Source organism: Cyprinus carpio, chromosome B25, assembly GCF_018340385.1.
Source record: "Cyprinus carpio isolate SPL01 chromosome B25, ASM1834038v1, whole genome shotgun sequence".
NCBI lineage: Eukaryota > Metazoa > Chordata > Actinopteri > Cypriniformes > Cyprinidae > Cyprinus > Cyprinus carpio.
The window spans coordinates 8,510,273-8,529,399 of record NC_056621.1 but is presented as its reverse complement, the minus strand read 5'-3'; the positions used below and the strand labels follow the sequence as shown (position 1 = coordinate 8,529,399).

Genomic DNA, 19,127 nt, shown 5'->3' with positions numbered 1-19,127 from the left:
AACCAAGATGTGTGGAGTTAAATCACGATGGACCGCATTTCAGCTAAGGTATGCGTATTTTTTTCTTCAAATATTCAGGCAAACTGCTAAACGTCATATGAACATGAAATTAGTTTAATGGTATAATAAACAATACACTTTAAAAGATGTAAATAAAAGTTTATGACTGGTAAATGTTGTTTTAGTTCACCAACTATTGGCAGGTGCAGTAAGAACGTTAAAAGTTCATTAGTTTGTGAACACTCTCCAGGATGGTTCAGCAAAGTCTGCACCAAGAGAAGACGCAAAACCTTCATTTAACAAAACTTCATTCCACCACTTTAGTCACTAGGTTGCCAAACCACTGACCAAGAAGACAAACAAGTCATATTATTTTTGTATTACACATATTATAGCCATTTAAAACCTATTATATCATATTTTTATAAATGCAGGTAGCATGTGTGCTAGTTCATGGGCTATAATGGTGGCTGTTCTCTCTCTGTTTGCATTAGAGGAGATGACTGGATCATATAGAAGGTTTGTCTCCCTGTACGTCACCAGCCCCCAATTCTCCATCGCCCCAAAGTAAAAATCAGGCAGGGCAATCTGGTCTCCAAGTTAGAGAATTAAAAATCCTTACATATTATTTTCCCCTTGCAGTAATCTTCAAAAGATGGTTTAAACATAGCTGATTTAGAGAGTGGATATGAAACACTGTAATATTTTTTTAAAAAACCTGAGGATTGGCTCAGTTATATTCAAGGCATAATCACCATGGCCGTCCTCGATGGCTTTCTTACGAGCCCATATTCATATCTGTTCAGAGCAAACATACTTTGGTCATATGCACCATGAGTAAATATGCTGCAAGGCACATTTTGTGGTCAATAAATGTGAGATTTTTATCTTTTTAAACAGCTCTACAGCTCATGAAAGATGAATGATGGTCGTACCAAAGTGTCATTTGCTGATGTAACATTTGTGTAGTCACTGACAACCAGTGCCAATAGATAGGAGGACATGTTTTTTGTGGATTCAAATGTTGCCACGTAACAGGTTGTTCATCAAGCACAGTGTCCACTTTCTCTGAATGAAGAAAACAAGCTGTAAATTAGATTCTGTTTTATTATATGTCTATCTGTTTGTCTATCTGTCTATCTATTTATGTAAAGTCAATGTAGTTTTTCTTTTCTTTTTTGTCTGAAATTTATCTACAGATGCTCTAGGGCCCCGAATTATTAAACCCAGTGTTCACATTACAATATTTAACATAATTCATTGTGTGTGAAACAAAACTGTTTTTGGTAGAACTGACCGATTTCCATTCCATTCGACAGGGCCACGGTTCCTCTGTTATGGATGAGAGATGTAGAAACCCGCTTTCATTGCAGGCTCTTCGAAACATGGAAAGATCTTGCGAGCATGTGTGGGATGCATCTGGCTGCTGGAGGAAGTGATTATTGTTATATCACAAATATAGTGTTCCTAACGCCAATGGTTTTGGGAAACTGTATGTATTTTCTCTGTCCAAACAGTGTTTACATGATGAGTGAATCTCCCACACCTGAAAAATCTTGTGGATGTTATGTAGTGCTCAGACGCACACATATAAATTGCTTTATGGATCCAGGAAGTAATCTTCCATGTTTATGACAGTACAAAGGTTAAACAGGCATAAAGCTCCCAAGAGACTTATCTAACAAACATGTGACCTGCCAACGGCAAGAACCTTGATGCTGATCTTGATAGCTTTGATTTTTCATCCATTAGAGTTCCTGACTGGTTTTATTGAAGATCTGTGGATCTTAAAAATTATAGTTGGACTTACTTTTTCTCTCCATTCTCATCATATTCACTTCGGTAGAACCCTGCCAGGTCATCAGCAAGTTCTCCCACAAACTCTGTGTAAAGCTAAAACTCTCCAGCTTTCAGCTTGCCCTGTATCTGCATCCAGGTTTTATGAATTGAGGGCGCCATTGAGGTACCAAACGCAGAGAGTTTTGCCAGATATCCATCTATTGAGGTCAGGTTCAGCTTATTGGAGTGAATGAGAATGAGGCTGGTCTCCCTCAGACATTTGAAGACCACGCTGGAATTTCCAGTGAATACAAAGAGGCCATGAATGTTCAGTTGGAGTCGAGTCCAGAGAGTGATGTTGTAGTAGTCTGGAACCAGAGTGTCTGGTAGACGATACTCGTTCCAGGACTCAACAGGAGCTTCTGTAGAAGGAAGGAGCTGAACGGTCCACAACTCAACAATGATGGCCAGTGATGCCTTCCATACGAAAGTGCATCCAACACACATTGCACTAAAATGGATTCTCACCATGTTCCCCTTCACCACAGATTAGTAAAGATCAGACCAAACCAGGGTGGCCGCGGGTCCAAGTCTTAAAATGTCTTAAAGTTTTCCTAATAAAAGGGATTAAAAAGTCTTAAAATGTCTTAAACTCAGATTCGATGGGTCTTAAATATTTTCAGTCCCATTACTGCAAAAAATGTTTTGCAGTTTTTTCCATTCTGAAGGACCCAGTGACTGTTTACAATCATTGGACAGACAGATTTTTTTCCCCCGCTGTAGTTACTGCATGCTACAGTTTGCTGACCAGCCTCCTAGCTAGTTTAAATGCAAGTTCACTGAAAAATGGCTCCAGAATTTTTTGCCCGACCGGACAAATTGCCTAATTAAAACTTAAGTGACAAAAAATAACCAGTAAAACATCGAAACACGAGAATGATTCTTCTGATTTTGTTAGATTCAACATAAACAGTGATTGATAAGGGATAGTGTATTTCTGGTATCAATGTCGAGCTGTTTAGGCTCGCGCCATAACACAGCCATAAAATCAATGTAATCCAAAATACTTTCAATCATTGTAATTTTATGTTTGTATTAGATGTTAAGCCATATTCTGAAATAAACTAGGCTCCAGACCAATATTAAAATTATAAAAAAATATTGACAATAATTTAAAATCGCCATTGGCAACCATCTGGAAAACATTGTGAGGTATTATCAGACATAATCACATAACTCACTAACAATTGACTGAAAAGTCTGAAAGATTCACATAACTGCCTTGAATTCACTTTAGCGGTAGCGGCTTGTCTCACTCAGTCTCAATCATTTAGAGCTTTACAGAAATTACAACTGACTGAAACACAAGGTTAAATTTTTTTGTCTAATATTAAATTCAGATTATGAAAATGGGAAACTGTTACTTGATAGGTTTCTTAAGGCAAGGCTATTCACTGACTGCAATTAAAGATACATATTCACACAATATAAAAATAATAAAGGTATACAAAAAGAGACAAAAAAGGTTTGTTATTGTTTACCATCTGTAGGATACTGTAACATAAAAAGTACTATAGTTCACAAGTTGAAAATTGGCTAAAAAAAAAAATACAAATTAGTTCATGGATTGAGGATTTTATTTTCATTAGACAAAATATCAAAATGATAAATACTGTACCATGAGTTCTGTACTATTTTTGCATATTCAGTTCTGTTTTATTTTACAAAGTTATTTTATCATTATATAATAAATGTGTTTACAAAAAAATCAAAGGGAAAACATATAATTATAACATAAGGCACGCCTTAAGGAAATATATTTGTATACTGTACATCATCATAGGAAGAAAGTAGCTCTGGAATATACTGGGATTCAGCATTATCCACAGTAAATATTCATTTCCTTTATTGCTCATCTAGGCCAAGCAATACAATGTCCCAGTGCTCCTCTCCTCCTCAGAGCAAACAAACTACAGTATGTGCTTTTTTTTTAGCGTTACAATGGATTTATAAACCATTCTAAGACTGTTTCTTGGTTATTTTTGACCCATTTGATGTTGGCGGTTGTCCTCTCGATGGATTGCTGAATGGCTAGGTTTCCTGAACCGAAACCTATGTGAGCGTTGTCATCTCTGAACTGTATCAGCTGTGTTTTTAAAACAGGAAAGTAGATTAAGAAACATTCAAATATAAGTTTCTGCTGTACAAGATGACAGTCAAAAAAAATAAAGCAGTTCTGGGGAAGATCACATACCTGTTGCAGTTCAAATTCAGTTGAGAATCTCTTTGTGATGCCATTGATCAGATTGGAGAAAGAGAAAGATCCACCTCCATACCTAATAGAGAATAAAAGAAGTGGATATGCAGTTATAGAAAACTGCATCTGTATTTTTTTAGCAAATAATAGCACAGTCCCCAAGTATTTTTTCTTACTGTTTGAAAATGTACTCCCAGTTGGCTCTAACAAAATCCCAGGCCAGCGGTTGGCCGACCACATTGCTTGCAATGCTGATGATGGTAGAGGTGGCATCTTGTTTCCGAATTTTGTTTGAATCCAAAGTGTATTTGAGATACCTACAGCATAAATCGAAGCACATGTATTTAGCTAAATACAATGACAGCTGTGTGTATTTGTCAGCATTAACCTGCAGTGAGCTCACCTGTTCAGTAACCAGGGCTCGGAGGCACATGCCATTGCAGCTCTCAGTTTATCTTTCTCTGAAGCAACAGTGGCTTTTTCAAACATCTCCCAAGCAAAGTTCCACTCCTTCTCACCACCTGCAGCAATGGCACTGCAGTACACTGCAGACCTCAAGTTGGCCTTAATACTGAAGCAGTGAGAAAATTTAAATGGTAATTTATTCATTTAAGGTAATAAGCTTACAATCTATGTATAAAAGTACTGAATTTATTTAAATGTACCAAGTGTCCAAAATGATTCAAACTGTTTCTGAAAACTTTTCTGAGTATAATTCAAGTATAAATCACACTAAAGTCATCCTCTAATAATGTTTGACAACCAAAATGTAACTAAATACTATTTGTATTACATTTTAAAATATTTTTTAACATATTTATTGCTTTATGTTTTAAAACCTAACCATTTAAAATCTTTTGTTTTGCGAAGTTTATCCTGTATCTAACGCAATGACATTGACGCATTTTTAAATGCAACTAAAGTATTCAAATACTTTTTGGGGCAACTATGGACAAAACTGGATAAAATAAAACTGCCAATAAGATTAAATATATAATATCTGTGATTATTATAAACATCAGCAACATTTATAATAATAATCTTATAAAAACTAAGAAGTAAATAGTCTGTAACAATATACCTTTTAACTATGATGCACTCTCTAAGATACTCTCTAAGATATTTATTGAGGATCACTCACGGGTTGACGTTTGGATTTTCCATCCACTGTTCGAACCATGTTTTGACGAGAGTCGTACAGTTTTCATTGCCAGTGCTGCAGGCAACTCTGAGGGCATTTACTTGATTATATCTGCAGATACAAAGGCATCAATACAATGAATAGATGCTTGAGAGCTTGAGAGTTATCATCACTACTATATATTTACATGACTTACTGGTCAGTATGTCCTGGAGGCAAGTTTTCCCAATTTGTAAGCCTTGTGAAGTAGTCAAACAAACCTTCCACCTTATTTCCAACGTATGTCTGCAGGTATGAAATAATGTGAAGTTAGAATTCAAGCTCAGTTGAGCTGACATTATGAAATATTCAAGACAAACTTACCTGCATGGGGCCGTACACCTCTGTGCGATCAAACATGAGGTAAAAGTAGTCCAGGTTATCCAGAGCAGACTCCCACGGCATGTACTCGGTTTCAGAGGCTAGGAAGAGTGTGGTTCTTAGAGCCAATGTCGTTTCAATAATTCCTGCTCTGTAAAGGGGAAAGATGCTTTTAGTATTTTGATTGACTGGAAATTAGCCTCATAACTTTGAAGAATGAAGTTCAGATCTTACTTGGCCAGGTTAAATGCATCATCAATTATCTGTGCCCGGTTAATAACTGGAATGCTCTAAATGAAATCAAATTGAAATCAAATTATTATGCTAAAAAACAATCCAAATCTTGTTTTAAGTATCTTCAACAATATTGAATCTCCGCCCCCATCCAATTAGCAGCTGCACTCAGGAAAGGAAAAAGGAAAGAAAGAGCAGGGGCTCGTAACACCTTCTAATTTAATAAATGTAATTCTTCTTACCTGTCTGGAAGTCTGGAGAACATTAAGTAGGCGTTCCCAGTTTTCATTATCATAGTTAACCCTGTAGTATCCTGTCACGTTGATGTTGGCCAGAACCCACTCATCACCACTAATTTTCATCTGATCCACTTGGTCTAAATTAGAAATGCAGAGCAGAAATACATGAATTTGTTAAAGCAAATACAGAGTTGTGCTTTATTAACATCAAATGATAAGTTCACCAAAACATGAAAAACCTGTCATCATTTACTCATCGTCATGGCTTTCTTTTCTCTGTGGAACAAATCTAGCAGAATGTCCATATTTGTTTAACTTGTTTCAGAAGATTTAGAATATAGTATTAGTATACAAAAAGTATGGACTACTTCTATTTCGCTATTTTGGAGCTTGACAGCCCCAGGACTCCATTCACTGTCATTGTATGAAATGGAAGAGTTTGGCCATTCTGCTAGACTTCTCCTTTGGCATTCCACATAAGAAACAAAGTCATAACGATTTGGAACAACATGAATATGTAATGACAGAATTATCATTTTAATTCTATCACTTCCACAATAAATATAATGCAAACATTATCATCACTGTCATCTTAAAACTCACTAGTTTTCTGCAACAGCCAATATAGGGGTTGTGCTGCTTCTTTCTTTGTCCATGAAATTGGTACAAACCACTCATAACTGAAAAATGAAGAATATTTTGATATTGTAATTCCACATTACTTATCAAACAGAACCTATCAAGTAGGATATATGTAAGTTGGTATGAAAAGAGAATTCATTCTAAATGCATGTTATTGATCTAATTATGAACAATTCATCTCTCCATATTTCATTAAAAAAATTATTTTGTAATTTTTAATCAGAATGTCAGCTCAATCGTCCAGACTTCTCTCTTATGATGTATGCCAGACTTATCCAATCATTTAGTCTGTTTTAACCCCACCCCTTTCTTACAATCAACTGCAATCTCATATTTAGCTAATCTGCCTCCATCCAATCAACAACCAGTTGTCTGTTTTACTCAAATGTATAATGTCACATTATAGAAAAATAGAAGACTTTAAAGTATCTAGTAAACTGTGCTGTGATTGAAATATGTTATAGGTGCTTTGTGATAGTTTTTTTTTTTTCAAGATACTTTTTGACATACTTAAATTCTGATGGCCTGTCTGGTTTAGTTTCAGGGTCCAGGAGGAAGTGTTCCTGTGTGATCTGGCCAGTTTCAGTGTTAATAGTGACCACAGGAAAGCCCATCTGAAGAACCCAGCGGTCCATAATGTCTTGCACAGATCTGGGAGGAGTGCTACTGCTGCTGTCCACAGCCTACAACATTTCAGATACGTGTCAGGTACGTGTTTGTGGGCAACAAATCAGGTAATGATATGGCTGAACGGCATTGTTAATTGCAACATACCCTTTGAAGATGCTCCCAAAGGTCTGTGTATACTGTGTTGTTGAATTTGAAATGATCCAGGTAAGTCTGTTGAAGAAAATTGGTTGTGAATATACAAAAGCATTCTCCATCACAAAAGCATATTCGATTTTTTTTGTACAGTACAACAAGGAATAGTGTACGAAGGGTCTTACCTGGAGGCCTTGAGTAAACACCGTCTCAGTCAGAAAATCAGATAACATCCTAAGTACAGATGCCCCCTAGAGAAAGAGACTCCACATTACCAGAAAAACCACATGTAGTCTGTATGTTGTTCATTATTAGATATTATAATCAACATAGAAATCAGTTCCCAAACTACCTTACTATAGGAAATCGTATCAAACACTTCGCTAATTTGCTCTGGTCTTTGGATCTCCTCTTCTTTAGATGACAAGGGGTGAGACGAGGCCAATGCACAAATCACAAAAACCAAAAACACATCACAAATCACTAACAAATATCAAATCTTTATATAAAAAAAAAAAACAATAATCTGTAATTAATTCACTCTACCCTCTACCCTTTATTTATTTTACCCTTTATTGCTCGGGCTTTTGCTTCAAACACTTACAATGTTCCAAGTCGGCTCAGCTTTATCTGCCCCAAGATATTCTACGTAAGACGCAAAACCTTCATTGAGCCACAGATCATTCCACCACCTGATAGTCACAAGGTTTCCAAACCACTAAAAAAGAAAGAGGAAGGTGGTGAAAAGGTGAATTACAGGGGATATAAATTTTATAGTTGTGAAGTTGATAAAAGTAACTTCTTTAAAGCATTTCCTATTTAAGTTTCAAATTGGAAAAAAGGACTCCTGATTGTACCTGATGAGCAAGTTCATGGGCAATAATAGTAACGATTCTCTCTTTGTTTCCATTTGAGGATATTTCTTCATCGTACAGCAGGGCTGTCTCTCTGTATGTGATTAAACCCCAGTTTTCCATTGCTCCAGCGTTGAAGTCTGGCAGAGCGATTTGATCTGTGCAATATTTTAAGGAATGAGTGAAACATCTAAAAACGGCTTAAAATGTTTAAGTATCAACCTAGTCTTGCGTAAATTGTCATTTTGATAATAGAACCATTGAAATGCCTCATAAATTATAGGTTATATCATAGGTTCTTACCTGATTTGGGCAGAGGATAGGGGACATTGTAATAATCCTCAAAGAATTTGAGAATTGTTCCAGTCACACTGAGCGCATACTCCCCTTGTCCTGCATTTATGGCTTCTTGACGGGCAAAAATTCGAATCTGTTTGTATAAATTACAATATGTAGTACTTTAGTAGATGAACACATGCTGTTTTCAACTCTTTGAGAAATTGTACAGTAGGTTTCATTATTAAATTGGTCCAGTTTTGTCTAAAGATCCTGTGAAGAGATCTATTACCTGCAGCTTGTCAATGTTTTGTTCAATGAAGCCAAAATCGCTGACAATAAATGCCAACAAATATGTGGACATTACTTCTGTTGGTGCAAATGTTGTTCTTGTGACAAAAGTGTCATCGACGGTGATGTTAACCTCGTCTGAAAGCCAAAAAGAAACATTGAACATCTATTTTTCTTGAAATCAGTTTGAAGGAATAAAGCAAAATTATTTATCAGAATTAAACTACTTTAGTAATAATAATTAATTAACATCTGTGTAGTGCTCCTGTAGCTCAAGTGGTAGAGCATTGCGTTACCAAGTGCAAGGTTGGGGGTTCGATTCCCCAGGAACACATGATAAGAAAAAATTTATAAAATGAATACACTTTAAGTCCAACAAAATAATACCATATGGTTACTAAACTAAAGAAATTAAACTACTTTATCAAATGAGTACTTGTGTAGGGCAACCAAATGCTACATTGCTGTTTTTAAGCTTAAGAAATAAGAAACTTTTTGTTTTTAGCTGATAGCTAACTACTTTTTCAAAGTAGCTACTTCACTGTAGTTTAACTTTTTCAAATTATGATTTACTTGAAGCTTGGCAAGCTATACTTTCAATGCAATTTGCTCAAACTGCTTCTGTACAGAATAAAGTGTTCATTTACCTATCACAACACCATTGGAGAGGGCTACGGTTGCTGGATCATGGTAAAGAGTAATGTGGAATACTGCTTTCATTGCAGGTTCATCAAAGCAAGGGAAAGCCTTCCTGGCATCTGTTGCCTGCATCTGGGTTGTGGCGACCACTCTAAAAAAGAACAAGGAGATTTAACTATACACGAAAGGCCTTTTGTAGAATAGGAGGAACTGAAAAGTTAAATCAACTTCTTACTTCTTCACTCCATTCTCATAGTATTCACTTCTGTAGAAGCCTCCCAAGTCATCCGCAAGCTCGCCTACAAATTCTGTGTAGAGCTCGTAGCTTTCCCCAGCAGTTAATTCTTCTTTTAGATGAATCGCCATATACTGTGTTTTTGTGTGCATCACAATTGATTCAATGATAGGAGCTGGCTTGCTTCCAAGTGCTGTCAAGGTGGGTTGCAGTGTCATGTTCAGCTTATTGGAGTGAATGAGGATGAGGTTTGTCTTTTCCACACATCTGAAGACCACACTGGATAGCCCTCTGAAGATGTAGAGTCCAGTTGCGTCCGGCTGGAGCCGTGGCCACAGAGTGACATTGTAGGTTTGTGGACTAAGAGTCTGTGGAAGGCGCCACTGGTCCCATGGTTCATTAGATGGTTCTGTTGTTGGAACTGGTGTTGTTACTGCACCTGTGGGTTTAACCTCATTTTCGTTGTTCTTGGATTTCTCTTGGGAGTAGACCACCGAGAGTGCGATGATTGTGGCTATTGCTCCAGCGGCTAACACAATCCCTACTATCCCGACGGTTTTACGGATAAAGAAGCCCTTTCCCATGTTTCAGCAATGACAGGATGAGATGAGAGAAACTGACATCTGCACGTTTTATTTAAAGGCATGGGAAGATTCTCCTCCCACATGAATTAATGGTTGATCCATTAACACATCACAGCTCCAGTGTACAAAAGGGCATCTTTTGAACCTCAGGTTTCAGAGGGTCATTGATACCCATGTTATCCAAATGTGGTAAGGCCACATGTTCTGTTTTGAAGATACAATTAATGCACTATGGGATGAAGGCAGGCTGGCAGGATCTGGTTATGATCTGGGCAATATTCTGCTGGGAGATCTTGTGGATGTTGGATGTGGATGTTATTTTGACACATACCACCTACTTAAGATTGTTGCAGTCCACACACACCCTGATGGCAATGGTATTCCCTGATAGAGGCTTATTCAGAAAGATAATGCACCCTGGCACAATGCAAAATTTGTTCAGGAATGGTTTGTAGAAAATAACAAAAATTCCAATGTGTTGCCTTGGCTTCCAAATTTCTAAGATCACAGTCCAGTTGACCATCTATGGGATGTGCTGGCCGTAGCTCGCAGGACTTGAAGGATCTGCTGCTAATGTCTCGGTGACAGATACAACAGGACATGTTCAGAGCTCTTGTGGAGTGTATTTTAGGCAGGTGGTTTTAATGTTGTGGCTGATCAGTGCATATGCATAATATATTTATATTAATATATTTTCTTGATATATAGCCATTTTTGAAAGAGAATCTAAGTGCACTGTTGTAAATCCATTCAAGCTGAATCTCATTTGCTGACATAAATGTGCACTTTACAAAAAAGACATGTCCTCAGAAGCATCAGTTTGTGTAACAGCTGGTACAGACAGTTAATTGCTGGCATAATTGTTAAAGGATAACTAAACGTCACTGCCATACAACTATACTCTTTGAGTGAAAAAATACAGTTTAACCTTAATTTAGCTAAATAACCTTGCGTAGGAGCAAAGGACAGGGTTAGTAACAATTGAACTTGTAAAAATACCACTCTGTGTGGTCGTCAAGCTGGACTTTGAAATTGGACATGTCAAAACTAAAATAAAAGATGAAAGCAATACACTGATTTGGCCTTTGGAATATATGTATTTTTTATGGTGGAACATTGTACCAGGGATGACGTTTATCATTTAGATTAGTATCTCACAAAATAGCCAATAACACAAGATAGACAACACGTTTGAAAATGTGTGTAATGATTATCAGACTTTACAGTATCCCACCCTCATCATATTAACCCATATCAGCTATAAATTAGGTGTTCAACAAAGTCACCAGACTCCATAAAACTCACCTTAGCAAACTCAAAGATGTCATAAATTATTTTTAACAGGACAAGATATCATTTTAATTTCCCGAACACAATAAATATTTCATTTATCTATTTTTTTTTATTAAAATGACATCTTGCTATTAAATATTCTGCATCTTTAAAGTCAAAAGAGATGGAGTTGATGACTTCAGATGTCATCTGGTGGCTCTTGACCTTGATAGACCGCTATCTTCAAAGATAACATAGTATCAGAGATTCTAGATATGCTGTCTTTTTTTGTGTGTGTGTAACCATGATTTGTCAAAAACTTGCTGATGTATTGTTACATATGTATCAGGTCTTGCCCCATGATTGTTGACATTTATTGAGGCAATAAATGCACAAAATGATATTTATATATTAGAACTGAAGATGCTGCAGATTCTTTGTGACAATAAAATGTTGAACATGTAAAATTAAATTGGAATCCGAAATAGCAAATTTAAAAGCCTTGGCTGATGTTAAAATATAATCAAGAAAAGCTGAGGCACTAAAGTTAAAAAAATATGTTTTGGACAATATGCTTGGGATAAAGACACAAGTTTTGGCCTAGTGGTTAGAGAGTTTGACTCCTAACCCTAAGGTTGTGGGTTTGAGTCTCGGGTCGGCAATACCACGACTGAGGTGCCCTTGAGCAAGGCACTGAACCCCCAACTGCTCCCCGGGCGCCGCAGCATAAATGGATGCCCACTGCTCCGGGTGTGTGTGTTCACAGCTGTGTGTGTGCACTTTGGATGGGTTAAATGCAGAGCACGAATTCTGAGTATGGGTCACCATACTTGGCTGTATGTCACTGTCACTTAAGGGAATTTGGCTTATGTTACCCCATGTTTATAGTCCTGTGAAACAGGAAGTCATGGCTGGATAATGTCAATGTCCTAGTCACCCTGATGTGCTAAAAATGTAAATATGACTGGTAATATGTTTTAGAGATATTTTGCTCATAATAATTTCTAGAGGTACACTGTACTAATAATTCTGGCCAATATTAGAGAAAAAATATTTTCATAATGTGATTTTATTGAAAGGTTTAATATTTTTTCTTAACATTTTTCCTTGATAATTTTTACCAAGGGTGCCAGTAATTCTGACCATGACACTCTCTCTCTCATTTTCTTTGAGTGGATGTTGTGAGTGAGTGGGCGGAGTTGGCGTGAGAGTCGGGTGCAGCAGGAGCGAGTTTCTGTCTCCTCTTTCTAAAAACTTTCCTTTATTTGTGTCAGTTTTTTTTAGTTTGTTGATAGTATTTTAAAGGGTCAAGTTGTTGTGTAGAAAAAACAACTTTCTGCAAAGTAAAAAGTTGGGAATGTACTCGTCAATGTTTGCTGGCCGGGCATGGAGGCTGCGGCGGTGCCTTCAGGTAATGCATCGTTTGAGCATCTTTCATGGAGACACAGAATTAAAATCTTTCCAGTGACGAATTGCTCGGTTGAAGAATGTAGTTTGGCTGTTGGAAAGGCTGCCGGATTTGAGAGTATCTTGTCAGTGTCAAGAATGAATAGTGCTGTCGTTATTTTTCTCGACACTGTAGAAAAATTGAATAGTGTTGTTCAAAGTGGGGTAATAACAAAAGATACTTTTACCCCAGTAATGCGTTTGGTTCAGCCAGCAAGGAAGAATATTCCTCCTCTCATAAAGGCTGATTTATTATTGGCAGAATTATTAAGGAAATTTGAAATTGTGCCAATTGGGTTTACTGATTATTCTTTAGTTTTATGTCAGGTTTTATTGCAAAAACTAAGATTAAAAGTGCATTTTGGCATTTTAAAACATGATTGTTAGATGACTTGAATTTTAATGAAGTGTTTTGTTTCTTTTAGAGTCGATTTAAATTAAGAAATCAATGTATCAGTGATTAGAGACAATGGTGGGATTATGGAAAGATTGAAATAAAATTACTTTGTCAACAGTACTTTCTCAAGCTATAACTCAAACTATGAGAAAATTGGAATCCGAAATAGCAAATTTAAAAGCCTTGGCTGATGTTAAAATATAATCAAGAAAAGCTGAGGCATTAAAGTTAAAAATATATATATTTTTGACAATATGCTTGGGATAAAGACACAAGGAGCTTTGGTAAGATCAAGGTACCAGAGCATAACTCAAAAATATTTTCTTCATTTTCGCCTGCACTTAACCAACTAATACTAGTACTTACCTTTTTTCTTTTCTATCATATTCCCAAAAAAAAAAAAAAAAAAAAAACCTCTGGCTACGTGTGCTCTGTACTAGACTAACTGAGACTTGTCATAGCACTTGTATACCGTTGTTGTTTCTCGTTGATCTGATTGTTTTTCACTGTTCTCATTTGTAAGTCGCTTTGGATAAAAGCGTCTGCTAAATGATTAAATGTGGCCAAAACAAATACATAATATTTTCTTCAGTCTGGAGAGAAAAAAATGGCCAATGCAGGTATTCACACTTTATGGTCTGAAAATGGTCAAATACTGTAGGTCAGAGAGCTGTAAAGTTATGATGAACTGTTTAAGAGTGAATAAGAAGAAAATGACTTGCTATCTGCCAGTTTTTATGAAGGATTGCCCAATGTTGCTTAAGACTCAAAGCCACAGCTGGAAAGACCCTTGTCTAATCTGGAACTTCTAAATGCCCTTAAAGATATGAAGTGTGGGATGACTTCTGGTATTGATGGACTCCTTGTGGAGTTTTAAAACATAATTTTGGAATATGAGTCTAATAGAAGGCTCTTTGAATTGTAGTGTAAGAATAATGCCATTGGTTTTATTTTATTTTATTTATTTTTTTGCCTAATGTGGAGAGGAATATACTTAATGTAAGTTTATTGTGGGTGCTGGTTATAGCTAGAAGCAAAAAATAAATGTCAGTTAATTTATTTCTTGGTGGGTCAAGCAAAATTTGGCATAACACAAGAAGAAACAAAATTGTACATGGTCAAGAGATTCTGCCAGTTTTTAAAGCATTTGTTTGGTCTAGGATTCTAATAGATTTTAGGTATTACAGAGCAATATAAAATGTAATAAGTAGTGTAACTATTTCAATTACTCAACTAAAAAAAACTATAAAAATTTAAAACATTCATAAAAAATTTTAAAGCAAAGCCACTACAAAATCAGACTTCAGCACCTCATTTTTAACATTACAGAAAGCAAAGCCACTACAAAATCAGACTTCAGCACCTCATTTTACTATAAAAAACTAATAAGAACTATTATTAAATTTTAAAGCAAAGCCACTACAAAATCAGACTTCAGCACCTCATTTTACTTTGAGATCGTTCTGAGGTTAAATACAGATTTACAATCATAACAAGATAGTAGTTTAATAGAAACTGTTTTTGAAATAAAACTTTTGCATAGCTATGACAGAAAATACTGGCATCTAACAATGCCTTGGAACCAAACAAACTGTTAATCTTAAAAAAAAGTAAAGCATATACATAAACCCAAATAGGAAATAAAACAGTTATCAAATAAGCATCTGTCCTAAACTCATTAAACATTGGTGTCTCATATTTTAGAGCAGTGTATGAGTGAAACAATTCAGATGTAACCCCCTTTGTAATTGTTAACATTTTCATAACTGTGATTTAATTCCATATTTTTTCTCAGTAACTGTAACTGATTAAGGTTACATTTATTTTGTAATTAAATTACAGAATACTGTTATATGTAACTAGTTACTCCTCAACACTGGTTATAGTATATAATTCTGTCATCATCTGGCAATGCTACATAGCTAAATTCAGGAAATGGCATTAGTCTTTTAATGTATGTTGCAAGCAAACACAAAGAATTAAAGCCTGTGATGTAGTAACACAAAATTTGCACAATTAACAAAACTGTCATATGTTAAACAACTGATATGTGTTCCATTAAGTTCTTTTTTGGAATCAGCAGTTGCTACTGTATGTAACCAGGAAATAATGCAGATGTGCAGGTTATCTCAAAATCAACGAAACAAACCAAGTGTACTGATGTTTCATAACATATTTTTATTTAGTCAAAGTCTTAGCTGACAAATCTATAGAAATAAATACAGGTACATACATAAAGAAGACAGGACTGAAAAATAAAAGTCTTCACATGCTTAAAATACTTTTTGCTACTGTCATTGCTAATGCTGTAGTTAAAGTACCATGAAGAAGCAGGAGAGAAACTTGTTTTCAGGAAATATTTGCAGTTCAAAGTGTAAGCAAATTGTAATTAAAGTTGCTACAGGATTTTATTTATTTATTTATTTATTTTTAAGTTTTTTAAGATCTTACCTTTTGGAGCAGCTATTGGAGGTAAAAGCAGAAAAATCTGAAGAATTTTGTTCATATTGCTAACATACTATATAAAATTTGAAATATTTGTCTCGTTCCACCCTTATACAGCATAGGTAGTTAGTGATTGTTCACTGACCTTCACCGCTTCTACTTAGCTAGTCATTATAAAATAATGCTTCTGATAGGTAACCTTTGCACCACTAACAGGCCTTGACTTCTTCTTTCACATTTGTCTGAAGCCTTCTACTGTCACGGAATCTCAAAGACAAAATAGTAGATCCAAGTGCAGCTTTGTTCATTGTCACACAAAGATCCAAAAACAAGGCAAGGGCAAAAACACAAGGTAATCCACAAAGCAAACTCCAAGAAAATAATGAAACAGAAAAACAAAACGTAACAGGTTCAATAGTGCAGCAACAAAAGTCAATGTGAGCATGGAATATACCAGCTGTGTCCCAAAGTTAAGTGCGCACACTTAAAAAAGGCCAGGCCTCCGAAGCGCACGAAGGGCCCTTCGAAGTGTGTGAGATACTCCGCCTTCGCAGGATTTCCTAATTCCGCCACCAGGTGTTTCCGATTACCGCTTTATCACAAAGAAAATATGTGAGAGGAGAGCTGCCATCCTGACACATTTATAAAAGTTATGGAGCAAGCATTTTATAATGTTTGTTTTATATTTTATGTTGTAATAAAGGAGATGGTGGGAATGTTTCACCCCCGGCAGCGCCAGGTGATGTACCTCAGGCTTAGCCAAGACTGAGGCCAGGTAAGTTACATTGTTTTGCTGTGTCCTTGCCGAATTACAACTTTAAATGCAGGTATAAGGGGTCATATGATGTTGCTTAAAAGAACATATTTTGTGTATTTGGTGTGATGAAAAGTGTTTATGTGGTTTAAGGCAAAAAAAACACATTTATATCCAACATACTACACATTATTGTATCTCCTCATTTCCCCGCCTTTCTGAAACGCATTGTTTTTTACAAAGCTCATCGTTCTGAAAAGTGAGATGTGCTCTGATTGGCGAGCTATCCAGTGTGTTGTGATTGGCTGAATACCTTAAGCGTGTGACAGAATTGTTACACCCCTTAACATACTGTGAGCGGTGTCCCGATCAATGAACACCAGCGAGACAAGACAAAAACATTAAAACTCATTAAAAATGTGCCATTTGTTTGCATCCAGTGGGATATAATTACAAATTATAATGACTTATACTGTGTTTTTACGCATTTCGTTGTGTTGCATTTCGCCGCATAAACATAAAACCATGTCTGCATTTGTGATCGGAGAAACGACAAACAAAGCGCTACTCTACACTGCTCAAAACTCCCTTTTGAATCATCAGTGGCAGTAGTCTTAAATATGTAAACGTACTTACAGACGTACTTACAGAGTCAGAACAGCCGGCATTGTAGTCTTTTTCAGAACATGCATACATACCTTCTCTTTTACTCACCATACCTTAAGTATATGTCAGTATGCAAGATAATACTTAAAGGGACTGTTTATCCAGAAATGAAAATTCGATCATTTAATCACCCTCAAGTTCTTCCAAACTTGTATACATTTCTTTGTTCTGCTGTGCACAAAGGAAGATATCTGAAACAATGTTTGTAACCAAACAGATCATCTTGCCCCCATTGACTACCATAGGAAAAAAAATATTATGGTTGTCAGTGGGGGGCAAAATGATGACTGAATTTTCATTTTTGGGTGAACTATCCCTTCAGCTAAGGTTTTAAATATGACTTGTACATTTCCTCAATGTGGTATTAGTACTAAGAGTAGTGTCCTAAACTCAATCTCAATATTTCTTCTACTAATTACTTTGTGATAGCTCTAAACAATTTCTCTTTTTCTTCTTTCCCTAAATCAGACCAGACCCCTGTACTGCAGGATAAACCTCAATGTCCCAGTGCTGGAAAGGTTTTTCAATGACAGTGACACACGTCCTGATTTTTGGCTGAGCAGGGAGGCCCTGACAGTGCTGCTGGATCTTCTGAGAAGTGAACGGCAACACGGATAGGGTGCTACAATTGAGACCCTGTTTCTATTCTGGCTGGCCAGTGGTATATCATACAGTTTGGTCTCTAGAGTGTTTGACATGCCTCGTTCCACTGTCACCACATTGTCCACCGAGTCGCTGAAGAGGTGCTGGCCATTTGCCACCAAATAATTCACCTCCTGAAGACCTCAGAAGACCTGGAGGCAGTTGTGGGTTTGCAGGGCTGGCAAGACACAGAGCTTTCATGAAAACTGCTGGAGCAATCAACGACTGCCATGTCCGCATCAAGCCACCAAGCGGCCTTGATGGTCAGTGCTACAGGTACAGGAAACTGTTCCCATCTATAATCCTGCAGGCTGTCCATCTGCTCATTGACACCTACGTGGGCTGGCCCGGGTCGGTGCATAACCACCGAGTGCTCTGCTGACAGAGGTCAGTGTACATTCGCCACCAAATAATTCACCCTCCCTGAAGAGGCTCAGAAAAGGTACACTTCATTTTTCTGGGAGGCAGTTTGACGTTGTTTGTTTAATCGCACTTCAATGTTAAGAAAGTTAAGATCATCCTGAATTGGGACAGCTTAGGTCATGACACTGTGACACAATCGCACTTCAATGTTAAGAAAGTTAAGATATTTGTCAGTGAGCTCAGGATCTGTTAAGCAGCAAATACTCCAGCATGGTCTTGTCAGTCTTCTCTCCTTTTTCTTGACCTGGCTGTAATCAGTCAAATCAGACTCCTGCAGCTTTTCGGATTAAGGGTTAAGTCTGCGCTTTTTCCGCAGAATGCCATGGGTTGATTTTCAAAAGTGGGTTAAAGGTTTGAAATATTGCAGAAAATACATTTGTCTGAAATGCCTAAAAAATTTTGCATTCAATCTGTGATCAAATTTTCATGGACTTTTTCATTAACTGTTTCCTCCTGGTGGAATGACCTGCCCAACTAATTCCAAGCAACTGAGTCCTTCAAGAAACGGCTGAAAATACATCTCTTCATTTGACCCTCTAACTCTAGCACTCTCTATTCTATTTCTATTCTAACTACTTGTTTTATTTAAAAAGAAAAGAGCCTTAGCATTCTCTATTCTTTCTTTATTCTTTCTACCTATTTTCTTTTTATTTATTATTATAAATAATGACCTTCTAACACAAACATTATATATTATTTTTCTGTTCTACTGACTTGTTTTATTTCTATTTAAAAATAAGCCTCTAACACTAGCATTTCCTATTCTTTTTCTATTCTATATACTTGTTT

The 19,127-nt window shown here is 36.5% G+C and overlaps 1 long non-coding RNA gene and 2 pseudogenes across 1 annotated transcript; 1 reads left to right on the top strand and 2 right to left on the bottom strand.

Annotated features, from left to right (window-relative positions):
* Positions 1-1,335: 1,335 nt before the first annotated feature.
* LOC109062424 lies at positions 1,336-3,076 on the bottom strand (annotated as a pseudogene).
* A 322-nt stretch (positions 3,077-3,398) lies between these two features.
* LOC109062423 lies at positions 3,399-10,327 on the bottom strand (annotated as a pseudogene).
* On the top strand, positions 7,223-18,224 carry LOC122142433. Its single transcript, XR_006158602.1, has 3 exons — positions 7,223-7,360; positions 16,557-16,628; positions 17,742-18,224. It is a non-coding gene; the product is annotated as an uncharacterized LOC122142433 (long non-coding RNA).
* Positions 18,225-19,127: the final 903 nt, after the last annotated feature.